This window comes from Sinocyclocheilus rhinocerous, unplaced genomic scaffold, assembly GCF_001515625.1.
Source record: "Sinocyclocheilus rhinocerous isolate Xijiao unplaced genomic scaffold, SAMN03320098_v1.1 scaffold2981, whole genome shotgun sequence".
Lineage (NCBI taxonomy): Eukaryota > Metazoa > Chordata > Actinopteri > Cypriniformes > Cyprinidae > Sinocyclocheilus > Sinocyclocheilus rhinocerous.
Genome location: NW_015639521.1, coordinates 639 through 14,836, shown reverse-complemented (window position 1 = coordinate 14,836; position 14,198 = coordinate 639).

Below are 14,198 nucleotides of genomic sequence, written 5' to 3'. Positions count from 1 at the left end.
ATTATTACTTAATCAAAACAACCCAACTGCAGTTTGATTGATATTACTTGGAATGCACAATAAAAAAAAAAAACGTGATTTCTGAAAAAAAAAAGGAGTTATCGGTTTTTGCAATTGAATTCTTCATATCTAAATACCAATTCTCATGTTGTTCCAAATGTGTATGTCTTTCTTTCTTTTGCTGGAACACAAAACATTTAGAAGAACTGTTTTCGTTCATAATATGAAAGTCAATGGAACCCAAATCTTTTAAGATCCAAAAAGAACATAAAGGTAAATTTAAGTTAATTCATTTGATCAAGTCAAAATATTGAGCAACAATATTCAACATCAAATATTGCGACACAAACTTCAAAGGTGATTATATTTGGTCATGTGACATGCATGAACCTTTAATTGACATTTTATGTTTACGTCACCATATTTAATGTACTCTGTTTATACATGCATTGATCAATGTTTTGATTCAATTTAAAAGTGAATAAAGGCTTAAATTTCAATCCGTTTTTCAGAATCATATTAATTTCGCACTACTTTTCCATCCTTTTTGGAGCTTGAAAGTTTTGGTCCCATTGACTTTTTTTTTAACATTAACAAAAACAACTGAAACATTCTTCAAAACATCTTATGTTGTGTTCCACAGAAGAAAGAACATTAAAAGAATTTGGCACTACATGGGGGTGAATAAATGATCACAGAATTTTCATTTTGGGGCGAACCATTAATTTCATGAAAACCTAAAAATGCAAAAGTTTTCTGTGAAGTGGAAACGATTCAATTCAAAGGGAAGTCTCCATGATAGTACAGTTAGCTTGTGTTTGTTGTTTTTTTTACACACCACAAAACAAGAGCAACTGTGCACACGAGTACACAGAGCGTCATATTTGTAAGAGTGTGTCGGTAAGGTGTGATGTTGCGCGGCAGATGAGGAATCGTAGGGATAAGTTGCCGTTTAACAAGATTTTAAATGGGCTGGCATAGATTGGCGGGCAGAAGCACCGGTACACTTCCCACTAAATTGTTTTCCTCAGCGTCCTCAGCTTCCCTCGGTCGCCCCGAAGCTCACCGTGGTAACAAAAGATGGAAATGACTCCCATTTAAATGGTATTGGGTTGCATTACCATGGTCAGGTGGGAGAGTCTGGAAGCCATTATGGAGGTTGGCAGAGGCCACTTGGTGCTGCAAGGCGCAAAACTAGACAAAAAAAAAAAAGGCCAAGGAGAGAGCAAGAGTGAGAGTGAGTCTATATGATCACTCAGGATGCATTTACTGCCCAAGAAGCAAGATTTACATCTGTTCAGGGAAATGGGATAAAATATTTGGATGGATCATGTTGTCCTATTGCAGGGGTAGGCAAGTTCGGTCCTAGAGAGCCGCAGTCCTGCAAAGTTCAGCTCCAACCCTAATCAAACACACCTGAACAAGCTAATCAATGTCTTCAGGATTACTAAGGCTATAGGCAGGTGAGTTTTTTTTTTCAGGGTTGGAGCTGAACTCTCTAGGACTGCAGCTCTCTAGGACCGAACTTGCCTACCCCTGTCCTATTGGGTCCGATATAAAAGCGCCAAAAAGTAACCTTTTAATGCACCCATCCTTTAATGCTGTGGAATCACAAACAGATAAAGAGGTTTAACAGTTAAATTGTGATAATCAGATGATGGCCTCAATACTAAAGCCTGGCAGCTGATATATCCTGACATGGAATATGGGAATAATCAATTGTAATACTATACTATACTGTACAACAGTTCAGTCAAGACTAGACACGCTGGCTTTTTAAAAGCTATTAACTCAAACAGAATACCACTGATTCTCAAGATAACAGTGCCTGCCATTATTCATTATCCACATTATCCACTTTGACAGTAATCAGAGATGATAACTAATATGTTATTAACAGAAATGTATTTCATCTATTTTTTTTTTATTCATTTTGTCAGAATTATTACATTACATTATCCCTCTCTCTGCTTAAAATTTTTATCTAAGCATAATACTTTATATGAATTAAAATGTATAAGAAACTAAAGAAAAAGTTAAATATAAATATATATCTTTTTAATTAACACTGTTACTATGCTCTGGCTGACAGAGCAAAGGAGTTAATTACTTTTAAATCACGATCATTTCAAAATATACCTTTCATAGATGTTTTGCTTAATTTTGAATATAATACCAGATGAAATAATCAAAAAAACAACCATCATCTTGAAGGTCCACCTTTTGCATTTTATCTGCATTGATACGTTTATTTTATTTTGCTGGGAGGTGGGGGTATTTTGGAAATGGTTTTATTTGTTTAATAATTTTATTTTAAATAGGTCTTAGCAGTACTAGAGTCTGTCTGTCTGTCTGTCTGTCTGTCCCAGGTACTCAAGAATCAGTTTAAGTCACCTTAAGGTTCTCTACAACAAATGTGGTCTCCTTGTAGCTCAATAAAAGACTAAAAGACAGAAAAGGGATTGAAGATGGAGTAATATGAAATGAAACAGGCCTAAAAGGGGGTACGGATTAGTATTGGCAGTTACCGTAAAGAGTGAGTTGCTTAGGTGTGGAAAAAGTACTAAAAACAGCCTTAAAAGCACTGAAAAAGGAGAGGATTTGATATCAAGACCATGGTTTCAAATGAGAGCCTTTCAAAGACTGAAAAATCCAGGAGATTGGAGTGAAAATGAGTAAAAAAGATGATTGTTCCACACAAGAAAAGACAAATCAGATTGTTTATTCCCCTCACGAACATACGTAAAGTTGAGATGTAGTGTTTGTATGAATACACAGCAAACACCTAAACGCAGGAGGACGGTTGAAGCGCACGTCTAAGCGGAGAGCTGACCCCCTGTGTGATGCCACATCAACATCCACCATTTCACACAAATGAACTCCCGCCGCGCCGGGCAAGATGGCCACACAGAATTAGCATTGGGAACACATCGGGGAGAAAGCGTGCTAAATTTGAGCTCGCAGACTGAATATGGATTTGGATATTATGTTGTCCGTCTCCCATGCCAAATATTATGACCGTTTATTTTTCCCACAGTGGGTGTCTTGGCATATTATTAATGTAATAAAAACAGGCTTTTATATTCATCGACCAAACCAATGACATGGGGAGAGAGACAGAGAGTGAGAGAGAGACTGCGAGAGGGAGAGAGGGAGAGGGAGAGGGAGAGGGAGATGATTGCTCATTAGTAGTATTTGTGTTCTGTATCCTTTGGGCTTCTATCTGTTCCAGGAGCTGATGTTCTTCTAATGAGTTAAATACTATCTGCTGCAAGAGGGCATCAACTTATTACACAAAAATTTAAGGGGGTCTGAATACTTTCCGTACCCACTGTACTTACACAATCACTGACATACACTAGAGGTTTAGGAGTTTATAGTGTAGAGTTTGTTCTCCATTAGAACTGCTTTCCAGTAATGAGGTATGAACCCCAGCAATGAAAAGGAACAGTGCAACTGCTGTCCTTTCACTATCAATATCGCCATACTAGGGAAATAAATAGCAAACAACTCTGCATTTTAGGCTTGCTTTAACAGTGAGCACTATGGAGCATGACAAAGACCAACTCAACCAAGTATTATGCGGTGAGCTGCAAAATGTTGTTCTCTTCATGTTAAACTTGGTGTACACTTACAAAGAAACAAATTGCAAACAGTTTAGTTAACTAAAGACAAAAACTAAAATTATTAAAATAGTTCATATTGAAATAAAGCTGAAATAAAATAAAAATATTAGACAAAAAAATTAATTAAACTTGAAATAAAATAAGTACTAGAACAGAAAACTGAAAAAAAGCTAAATAGAAATTTAAAAAAAGATCAAAATCTTAATAAACACTATAATTGTAATAACAATAACTGTAACACAAACACTTACCTCAGCATTGCAGACACTACATCTTAGTCTCTCCTCTCGTCCAAGACCCTAAACAAAAACACAAAAAAATGTATGATGTTTATTACATTATATTACACTAAATTATACTCATTTCCATTTTCCAAAGCTCATTGCCAAACTGCACCACAATTTATTTAAAAACTGTATTATGATGTGCAGTTCTGATTGGATGCTAACTGTATTTCATTGGCTTTGTGATACAATGTCATTAAACAACATATCTAATGTAATTTCCAGAATATAAAGTTTCAGAATTTCTTAGAAAAGAATAAAGCGTGAGCTTGTGCAAATATGTCGTTACCTTAATGAGCTATTTCTACATGATCAAATGCTTAAAACTTGCTTACATTCATGTGAACTGATGTAATGATTCAGACAAATTAAATACTAATTCTGACTTGTTGGTAACCAAACAGTTGTGGTTTGACTATTGTATGGCCAAGAAATTTTTGAAAATATTGATTTTTCTGACTATTATTTCTATGTCAGGCTTTACAGGGTTAATGATGCACCCAAATATAACAGCTTTTGTAACTTTCTTAAAGCTAATGCAGCTAGTTGTTAGTATTTTAAAAACTCTGTAAACCATAATAATATCTACTTTCTCTTGTCATTTGCTCCGCAATTCTTAGGGTTATTTCATATGGAATAGATTACATATTTGGAAAGCGTATTATTTGTGTGTGTGTGTGTGTGTGTGTAAGATCATTTCAATTTACTGCAATAGACTGAAATCAGATGGTGGCCTTTCATAAAAAAAAATGGAAAACATATTTATGTGGGTATATGGAGCAAGTGATTGCGGTGGTTTTGACATGAGCTCTATGCGGAGCAGTAATAGATGACATTGTCCTTCATCTGTGGTATCTCAATAGCCACTTTCTTCCACTGTTCTCTCTCTTTCACGTGGGGTAAGAGCTGCGAGTAACAACGTGCTCTGTTCTGGTGCTGGGCTGGTCTGATGTGGTCGTTCCGATTCCTATTACGCCCTTGTACAGCACTGAGGGCCTCATCTTACCAGAAATGCCCTCTGCCTAATGAGGGTCAAAGGTCAGAGAGCGGTGTGCCTTGAGGGGGCAGGATCTCCCAGGTACACTCAGTCACTGACTCTGGCCCTATATTTAAATCAAGCCTCAGGCTCCCGGCTTCCACTCTGAAAGGCCATTCTCTTAACTAGTTCCCACTCGCTAATTAGTTTTTGTGCCATGTTATTTGTCTCTCTGAGCTTGAACAGAGGAAGAGGGCAGTGTTAAAAATTGCTGTCCTGAAAAGCCTCTTCTCTGCCTTGTCACGGACAATAAGTGCAGCTACATTGTTATGAACCAGACCGTATTTGAAGTATACATTAGCCAGGAAGAGAAAATGAATTATGAGCATTTTGTTTTCTTCGGCTGGTGCTTGGCCACTGCAGTTGCACTGTAAATGCTCTTCCTGAAATTAGATAAGGACCTGGAATTTGCCTTTGTTCTCTTTTCTTTCCCTTTTTTACCTAAGCTGCTTTTAAGAGTAGTATCGTTCCCAGCCGCCGAGCGTAAAGCACTCATGAGTCAAACGGTTATTGGATTACATTTTCTGGCTTCATAAAATGTGGTTAAGAGGCACTTTAGGCGTATGTGCCTGACCTTCTTTCAGGGAGATGGCAATCAGACAAGAAGTGACAGGTCGATCACTGATTTCAGCTCCACTGTCAGAGGCACACCGTCTCGCCACGTCTCCTCTCCTCTTTTCTTTTCTTCTCTCCTCTCCTTCCATTTAAAAGAAGTGTGAGTCACTGTTTGTGTGTGTGTGTGTGTGTGTGTGTGTGTGTATTTTAAGAACAGGGTCTACTGTCCCACCAATCAGAAAAAAGGCTTGTACAGCAGGATAACTGGTCTTTTTAAGAGAGTAAAAATATCATCAAACAAGAATGCATTATTTATCACCATACAGCCAACTATCAATTATATCAGAGTAAAAAACTATACAGTTGGGTGCATAAGTCTGAGGCCACATTGAGATTTAAAATCTGATTTAATCCTGACAATAAATAGCAAGTTTAAGTATTTGTTATGATGAAAAATGAATAAGAAATATTTACATTTCTGCACCAGACTATTTTATTACTATTATGTTTTTTTTTTATCAATTAAAAAAATGTGTGGCATTGACAACTTATTTGTACACATGATCAGAAGTTCTTGCTTCCAAAGAAGCACACGATGGTCTTTGGATCAATCTCAAATCATGCTAGGTAAAATTATTATCAGGTTTTGCACAAATGTATGGGGTTCGTGCAGCTTGAGTGCTACTGTCATTAAAGAAAAAGAAACACCAAATACTAAGAAGTTCTAAAATAATGTTAATTTTTCTGTGAAATTACTATGCTTGTTATTTATAATACAATAAAATGTATACATTTATCTAATTAGAATATCGGAATGATTTGTGGAATTCAGTTGCAAAAATAAACACTTCACTGTATAACTGTACAAATGCATTGCATGCATAACTGAAATATTATTTATTTTTATCTCTAAGGAATGCATTGCTTTATAGGATATTAAATGCTTTATAAACATGAAAATATCTGCACTACTATTTGTGACCTGTGCTGGCAAAATGAGTCACAAAGAGCAATTTTTCAAAAATGATGCATGATTTGTTGGAATCGAATGAAAAATGAATGAGCTGCACCTGTTTGAAGTCGACAGAGTCAGCAAAGTCAATTTTGAGAAAAATCGAGTTAAACATTTTCTGAAGGTTCCAAAGCAAAATCACCTGCAACGTTGCATCTTTTCCTTCACTTCTTTTCTTAATAATAATTTATATATTAATAGTCACAATATAGCTATTTATTTTATCTTTGTTATTATAAATAAGAACAGATGCAAAAAAAAAAACAGTAGAAAATATATAAGAAAGAAAAAAATAATACATTACCTTTTTCATTTTACATCTAAACAAAAAGCATTCAAGAAAAGCAAAATAATCAAATGTAAAAATCCCTTTAGTGTGTTCATTACAAATAAATTGATTATTAAAACTACAATAGTAGTCCAATCAAGAGCAATGAGTGATTATTTTATTGTTAGATTAACACTAATGAGGCGGCCTATATTAAGATCCACTGTAATGCACGGATCTAATATAATGTTACACATCAGATGTTTTCCCCCAACAGTTCCCCGAACATTAATTTAAGACATAACAGATTATGTTTGCGTAAATACTTAAATTCTGTGTATATGTCTATATTTATCGGGATCGCACAGTCTGAAGCGCCTTTATGCGCGCGCTTCGGATGACAGCGCGAGAAGCGAGCAGAGAAAAGGTAGGTTATTCCTCTCAGAAAACTTACAAATAAAGGTAATTAAACATCTAAACTTATTATTTGGAGCATTGGGATCACTACACGTGGGCTTAATGAACTCATTTTTGTGAAAACCTTAAAATCGACTAAAATCGAAATTTTTCACTTTTTTTTTGCCTGTTTTTTGCCTGCTCAAAATTAGCCCGTGCACATTCCGACTCATTTTCCCTGCACGGGTCACATTTTATTTAAAATATTTTGTATGTGCTGCAAGGGAATTGCTGATTATTATCTACAGAAGAGACATGCAGGATAAAATACTGTATAAATATTGCAATGCATATAAATATGCATAAATACGTACAAACAAACTGGCTTCTACCCTGCATAGAATGAAATGAGTAGAAATGAAATGTACTCCACCTATTACATATTTCAATAAAATATGTCAAATCTGTCACATAAAAAACAGTTTCTCTCATTCATGGAATTCTGTTTATTCTTAATCAACTTAATCAAACTTACATGCTCTTTTAGATGTATAGGAAAATGGAGAAGCTAAAACAAGACATGATCAGACTTCCAGCGTGGAGTAAGTGAACTGTAAAATGAAGACAAATCCTTCAGCAGTCTTTGTCACATTTGAAAAATGCATGTTTTGATCACTATAATCTCACTGTGGATTTGGACTCTCTATTTTGGAATACTTTAGGCATGACGGCAGGGGAAATCTGCTGGTTTCAATTTCGTCCTGGAATACAATATAAGCTTGGCTTCTGTGTGTTTGCATGCGTGTATGTGTTTTCATGTGTATGTGCATATGTCTGTGGGTGTCTTGGTACAGTATGCTGTTTTGAAAAAGTGTGGTGGGGTCTGTGGTGGACTCAGAGATACAGTGTTTACGGAAAGGCCGCTGAATAAACAGGGTTTAGTGGGACTTTCAGTGCATCCAGCATGAGAAGAGAAAAACAGCATTAACTGTCGTCAACTGTTGGGGCAAGTGATCACACTGTTGGCTGCTCACAGTTGTAGTCTAAACAGCACAAAACAGAGACAGACACAATCAAAATGAGCTTTGCTGTTGTGTAGCTTCATGCTGGGAGGTCCGGCTAATTATGACCATTACTTTGAAAAACAGTGGGATTTGTTATGTATTTATTCACCTGGTCATTTTACCTCAGAAATCATAAAGAGGTGACCGGAAATTATTAGGGACAAAACAACAACTCTTGTGATCATCACTCAACCGTATGTCATTGCAAACCCATATGATTTTCTCTCTTGATGTTAGGAGATGGAGATGTTAGGCAGGACGTTCTGTCTTCTTTTTTCCATAGAATGAAAGTGGATGGTGACCAGGGACTGTCAAGTTATCAAAATGAAAAGAGCACCATAGAAATACCCTTACAGGGTATGAATTGTGCTCTATATTCCAAGTCTTTTAAAGTTATGTGATAGCTTTGGCTGAAGAACAAAACTTAAGTCATTATTCACTGAAAATTCTTCCCCTTCACAGCTCTCAAATTTCATTCATGCGCATATTCAAATTTGACTGGTTACAAAACATGCAAGAACTAATGACTTTTGGCATCACTGATGTCAAGTTAAAATTATTAAATTTTTGAATATGCACATTAATTAAATTTGAGAGCTGTGAAAATTATTTTATTTTTACTTATGAAGTATTTAAAGCTGCAGTCCGTAATTTTTTTTTTATTATTAAAAATGATCCAAAATCAATTTTTGAGCAAGTACATAACCAGTCAGTGTTCAAAACTATCTCTTTACCTTAGCCCGATTCACACCTGTAAGCTTGTAATAATGTGTTCTAATTTGAGTGGAAAAGAAGGAGCCCCGGCTAGTAGGCTATATCGCATGTGTGGATGCTGCAGGTGGCGGATCATTTATAGCCTCTTCTCCCAGCAGCTGGAATAATTAAACTTGTCATTTTAGAACTAATTCTAAGGAACATTGAATTGCTTTTTGAGGTTAAAAGAACAATTTCTTTTGATGATGTTCGAATGGTATGACAATTAAACTGTACAGAAATTGAAATCTACAGATAATACTAATACACTAAACACATGTAGTCATGCAATGTTGATGTTGTTTACATTAACAATTTGAGGACAAATAATAATAATAATTTGCATGGTTTGGTGTGATCTGAGCTAACTTTGCAATCGTTAATTAGCATTGGTAGTGCGATTTATTGTAAAAAATAAAATAAAATAATAAATTTCAGTTGGTAATAACAAAACTGGCAGACTTGATGACATTTTCGGGTGAAAATTCTTATTTGGTTCATACTTCCAAGACGTAGAATCTGTAATTCCAAAGTATAGTGAATATCCACACTAGTGCCTTGACTGACAGTCCACACATAGACCTCAAAACAGATTCATCCGCGCTGAGGAGCTGGGCCGATGCACAACTCACGTAAAGAATATAATTCCGCAAAAAACTGCAATATATATATATATAACATATATGCTTTTATAAAATAAAATATATTATATAATTAGAAAATTTATATCACAACATCCTTCATTCCGTTCAATAACAATATACAATCAAAATATATATTTTTTTTATGGAAACATAATGGTCAGTATGATAATTTCAGAAGTAATGTTAGGTCTATGACAAATTTGACAAAATAGATTTTTTAAGCCAGTGTTATTTTTTTTTATTTTATTAAAATATATATTTTTTTCTCTTCACACAATGAAAGTCATTTGGGTCCATTGTTATTCTGGACTCTAATAACATTCATAGGTTGGACAAAAAATAACTGGAATGACATGAGGGTTAGTGATTGACATAATTTTCATTTTGGGGTGAACTATCCCTCTATTAGGTGCTACCAAAAACTCTTAAGAATGTTTCCTTTCTTCTGCTGTAGAATCCATTTGTGCTTGCACAAAGCATGGTTTAATTAAAAAGAACTAACTACAGGAAGTATTGGCTGTTATTAATCATTCCAGTGGGCTATTGATATCTGGAGTGTAGTGATGATGTACGATGAGCCATGTGTATTTATCACTTTGCCCACTCACACTGTGTCTGCCCTGGGAGGCTGGGGTTAGGGAGGCCCCCTACCACCTCTACCTCCAGGACTTAATGTAGCACAGAGCCAGAGGAGGGCACATGTACAGTTCAGGTTATAAGACAAAAGATGTCCAGCTACACCCCTACAAAAGACAGAATGCTCACCCAACCAGGCCATCTGAAGTCTTAATTAACAATAAAAAATTGTGAGGATGCAACAGAACAACAATGTTTTCTGCATAGTGTGTTACATGGCCTGCACTAGGAAGGGAAAGGAGAACAGCCAGGGGGGTGATGAGATGAAGAGGACAAGGGGACTTTTGTTTATTGCAAGCAACAGACGTTGCCCCAAAGTGCTTTATGTATTTATTTGCCTGGTCATTTTACCTCAGAAATCATAAAGAGGTGACCGGAATTTATTAGGGACAAAACAACAACTTTGTCATTGCAAACCCATATGATTTTCTCTCTTGATGTTATATTGATTTAAACACATCTAGGCAGGCACATGCTTCAAGTTGGCTACAGTCTGAGGACTTTTGTCCAGATTAGTCACACAATGACAACTTGAAAGGGTGATAAGCTATGGTTTTGTAGTGTATTGGCTTAAAATGCTGATTGTACCTTTTTGATCCAGGTTAGCAGACAGCTGTGGTGAGCCACAAGGTTCTTACAGTCGCAGAAGGTTCTCAGTGGATCTTCACCCATCAGGCCCACATCTCTGCAAATGAAGCACTCAGACTCCTCTGCCAAAAGAAGAAGTGAGAGAGCTTTAACACCAAGTATAAGAGCACAGAGTTGCTCTAGGAGCTGTAGGTAAAACAAATATAGTACTTGAGCGATTAACAATGCACTATTTTTTTTTTCTCTCAAATTTAAAACACTTTACATCCAAGGAAGTTAATAATTAAATTTAAAACATTTTTAAAATAATGTACATTTACATTGGGGGTGTAATATTATATGGTAGCCCAATAAAAGCAGTAAAATATGTACTTACTTTAATCATTTTATTCATCTTATTTAAAAATGCAGAAGTAAATAAATAGGTTGTAATTTTGTTTTTGTTACATTGGCCGTTTTTTATTTATTTATTTATTTATTAATGCATTCATTCATTCATTCATTCATTCAGTCCCTAACTGTGTAAAATCTGTGTAAAATACATAAATACCTTTAACTTAAACTTAACTATACTGAAATTATACAGATAGTTACCTGACTAAAAACTGCCGATAAGTTATAACCAGAAATGACTGACCAGAAATCTTCCACAAAAAGTCTAATTCTGACATTGATAATTCATGTTTATTTTTGTATAGCGCCTTTTACAATACAAATCGTTGCAAAGCAGCTGTACAATATACGTTTGAATACAATAAGGTGGATACTTAAAAATTTACTCAAATAAATACTACAATGTTCTTCTACTTTGGAAATGACATTTGACCATTCATTGTGGATATAACAAACAATTCTAAGTTAAATGTACTTTCATGTTAGAGCTTTAACGTCTACCTGCTTCAATCAAGTACTGCATGTGTCCTGCTGTATTTTCCTTCAACACAAATCTATTCCAGTGTAGGGCATGTCGTGTACTGGGGGACGTTATGTTAAAGGGGTACTCCACCCGAAAATGAAAATTGTGTCATCATTTACTTACCCACATGTTATTCCAAAACTATGAATTTCTTCTGTGGATCATAAAAGAAGAAATCTTGAGACATTGTCCTTGTTTTTTGTCAATACAATAGAAGTTAATGGGTTCCTATGTTGTTTAGTTTCCGATGTTCATCAGAATATATTCTATTGTTTCTCAGAAGAATAATGATATAATTCTCACTTTTGGGTGGAGTAACCCTTTAAGATCACATGATATTTGCTTTTATGTGGTACTTCATCCACTCCACTAAGTGTCAGCATACGTACAAGATGACAATCATATTGACCAGCACAACATTCAAAAAAATCCTGAGTGCACCTTGACACTTGACTGGAACATATAGATAGTCACCACCTTGAAAACTATGACATGAGAAGCTCTAGTGCTTAATGGTGTGCTGCGAAACAATTTAGATATCGAGTGTATGCCCATTACTGAATTTGTGTGGGCGTAATAACACATTTCCATAACATTAGGCATGCACTGGATAATTATTTGATGATGACAAGAGAGAAATCAAGGTGTTTGTCTTTAATGCCTCACCTAATGCTAGCTGCTTATTTACTTGTCACTTTGACATTTTGTCACACCTAACAGTGATTGACAGAATTAGTTTTTGCCAAATCATTAATGCGCTCATTCTCTCAAAGTGCTGCCGCAGGTACAATCTGAACAGAAAATTACTCACAACTTCCATAAACAGGGAACAAAACGGAGGCAAAACAAATCACGTCAAGCAATAGTTAACCCGTAATGAAGATAACCATTAACACCTAAGTGCCTGCAGGGAAAATAATTATCTCAGTTTAATTTGTTGTGCAAAGTATTTACTAATAAATTAAAGAAATGTCTATTCCAGACTGCCCATGAGCCATTATCTGAAGGCTCACCCCAGATGTAATCATGCTTAATTTTACTAAATATATGTGTATCTCATAATGTTTTCCTCCATTTTTCTTCTTTGCTTGGTCTGCAGGGTGTCTGTTGGTGAAGAGGAAAGTTCCTCCAGTATCTGCAGTGGAGGAGTGTGTGTCTGGATGTCTGCTTTTTGTCACGCTAGCAGACAGTTCTTCATCCATCCCCAGACTGCTCGGCTGCCCAGTATTCGCCGCCATATACATCAAAGTTCTGCAAGATGCTGGAGGTTAACGTCCAAGAAAAATGCAATTAGAAGATGTCTATAAGATCCAGCCAGGCTATCGAGTGTACTTAATGCAAGGGTAATACAGAAAGCAAAGGTTTCGTTATGAAAACGACTATGAAGCCATTATTTCATTTGTTTAAATGCAGTATTCCCCAGCCATCTGTCAAATAGGATTTAAATGGAGAAACAAAACATCCCATGACATTCAGAGTCATTCATGAAGGGGAAAGTCATCCTGTCTGTTTTATCAGCATATCAGTGATAGTCTTATCTTTACAGGGCTTGTACAGGACAGGAGAACATATGGTTGTAATCATCCACCATTAGAAGCCGAATCAATGAGAAGGAGGAGAGTCAAATTACTAAAAAGCTTTAATCTTGGGTAAAAACACCGACAATTAAAGAGGAAGTTTGCAATGTTGAGAAGTCAAATCTATCTGTGACTCCATAGTGGACAATCCCAATATACACTTTGAGCCACTGTACACTTAACAGTCTTTTGAAACAAGTTCCCCTTCAGGAACTCGAGCTGCGTCCGAAGACACTACGGGAACGCCCCCAGCGTGACCGTGCTCTGAATCACATGTGTAATCAGTCCAATGGAAGGGCGAGACGTCATAGGCGGGTGACATAGCGACCAGGAAGCTATAAAGGCACGTGAGGTGGAACCGGCTTCGGCTTTCTGTCATTCAGCGAAGCGCTCTGGTGCCGTAGCTAAATTAAATATCGATTGGCCGGCCGAGAAACAAGCTGAACCGCAGAAAAGCAAATTAGATGAGCGCTTTCTGCGGAGTAAACTGCCACCTCCGCGCCGGAGCCTACCGTTTTTCCCCGATCTCCACACCGAGGTGTCGAGGTCGTGGGTGAGACCATATTCAGCACGTCTATTTACCCCCGCTTCCTCTCATTATGCAAACGTGGCGGGGGTTAGTGATCATGGTTATAAGGCGATGCCCCGGGTGGAACAGACGCTCGTGAGGTATCTGTCCCCCGGCGCGGCATCGTCATTAAAGGCTACGGCATTGCCCTCCAGGCCGTTACGTGCAACATCTAGCCTGGTGGGTAAGGGGTATACGGCGGCAGATCAGGCTGGTGCGTGTCTGCACACCATGGCGGTGTTACAGGCGTACCAAGCCGACCTGCTTAAGGAGCT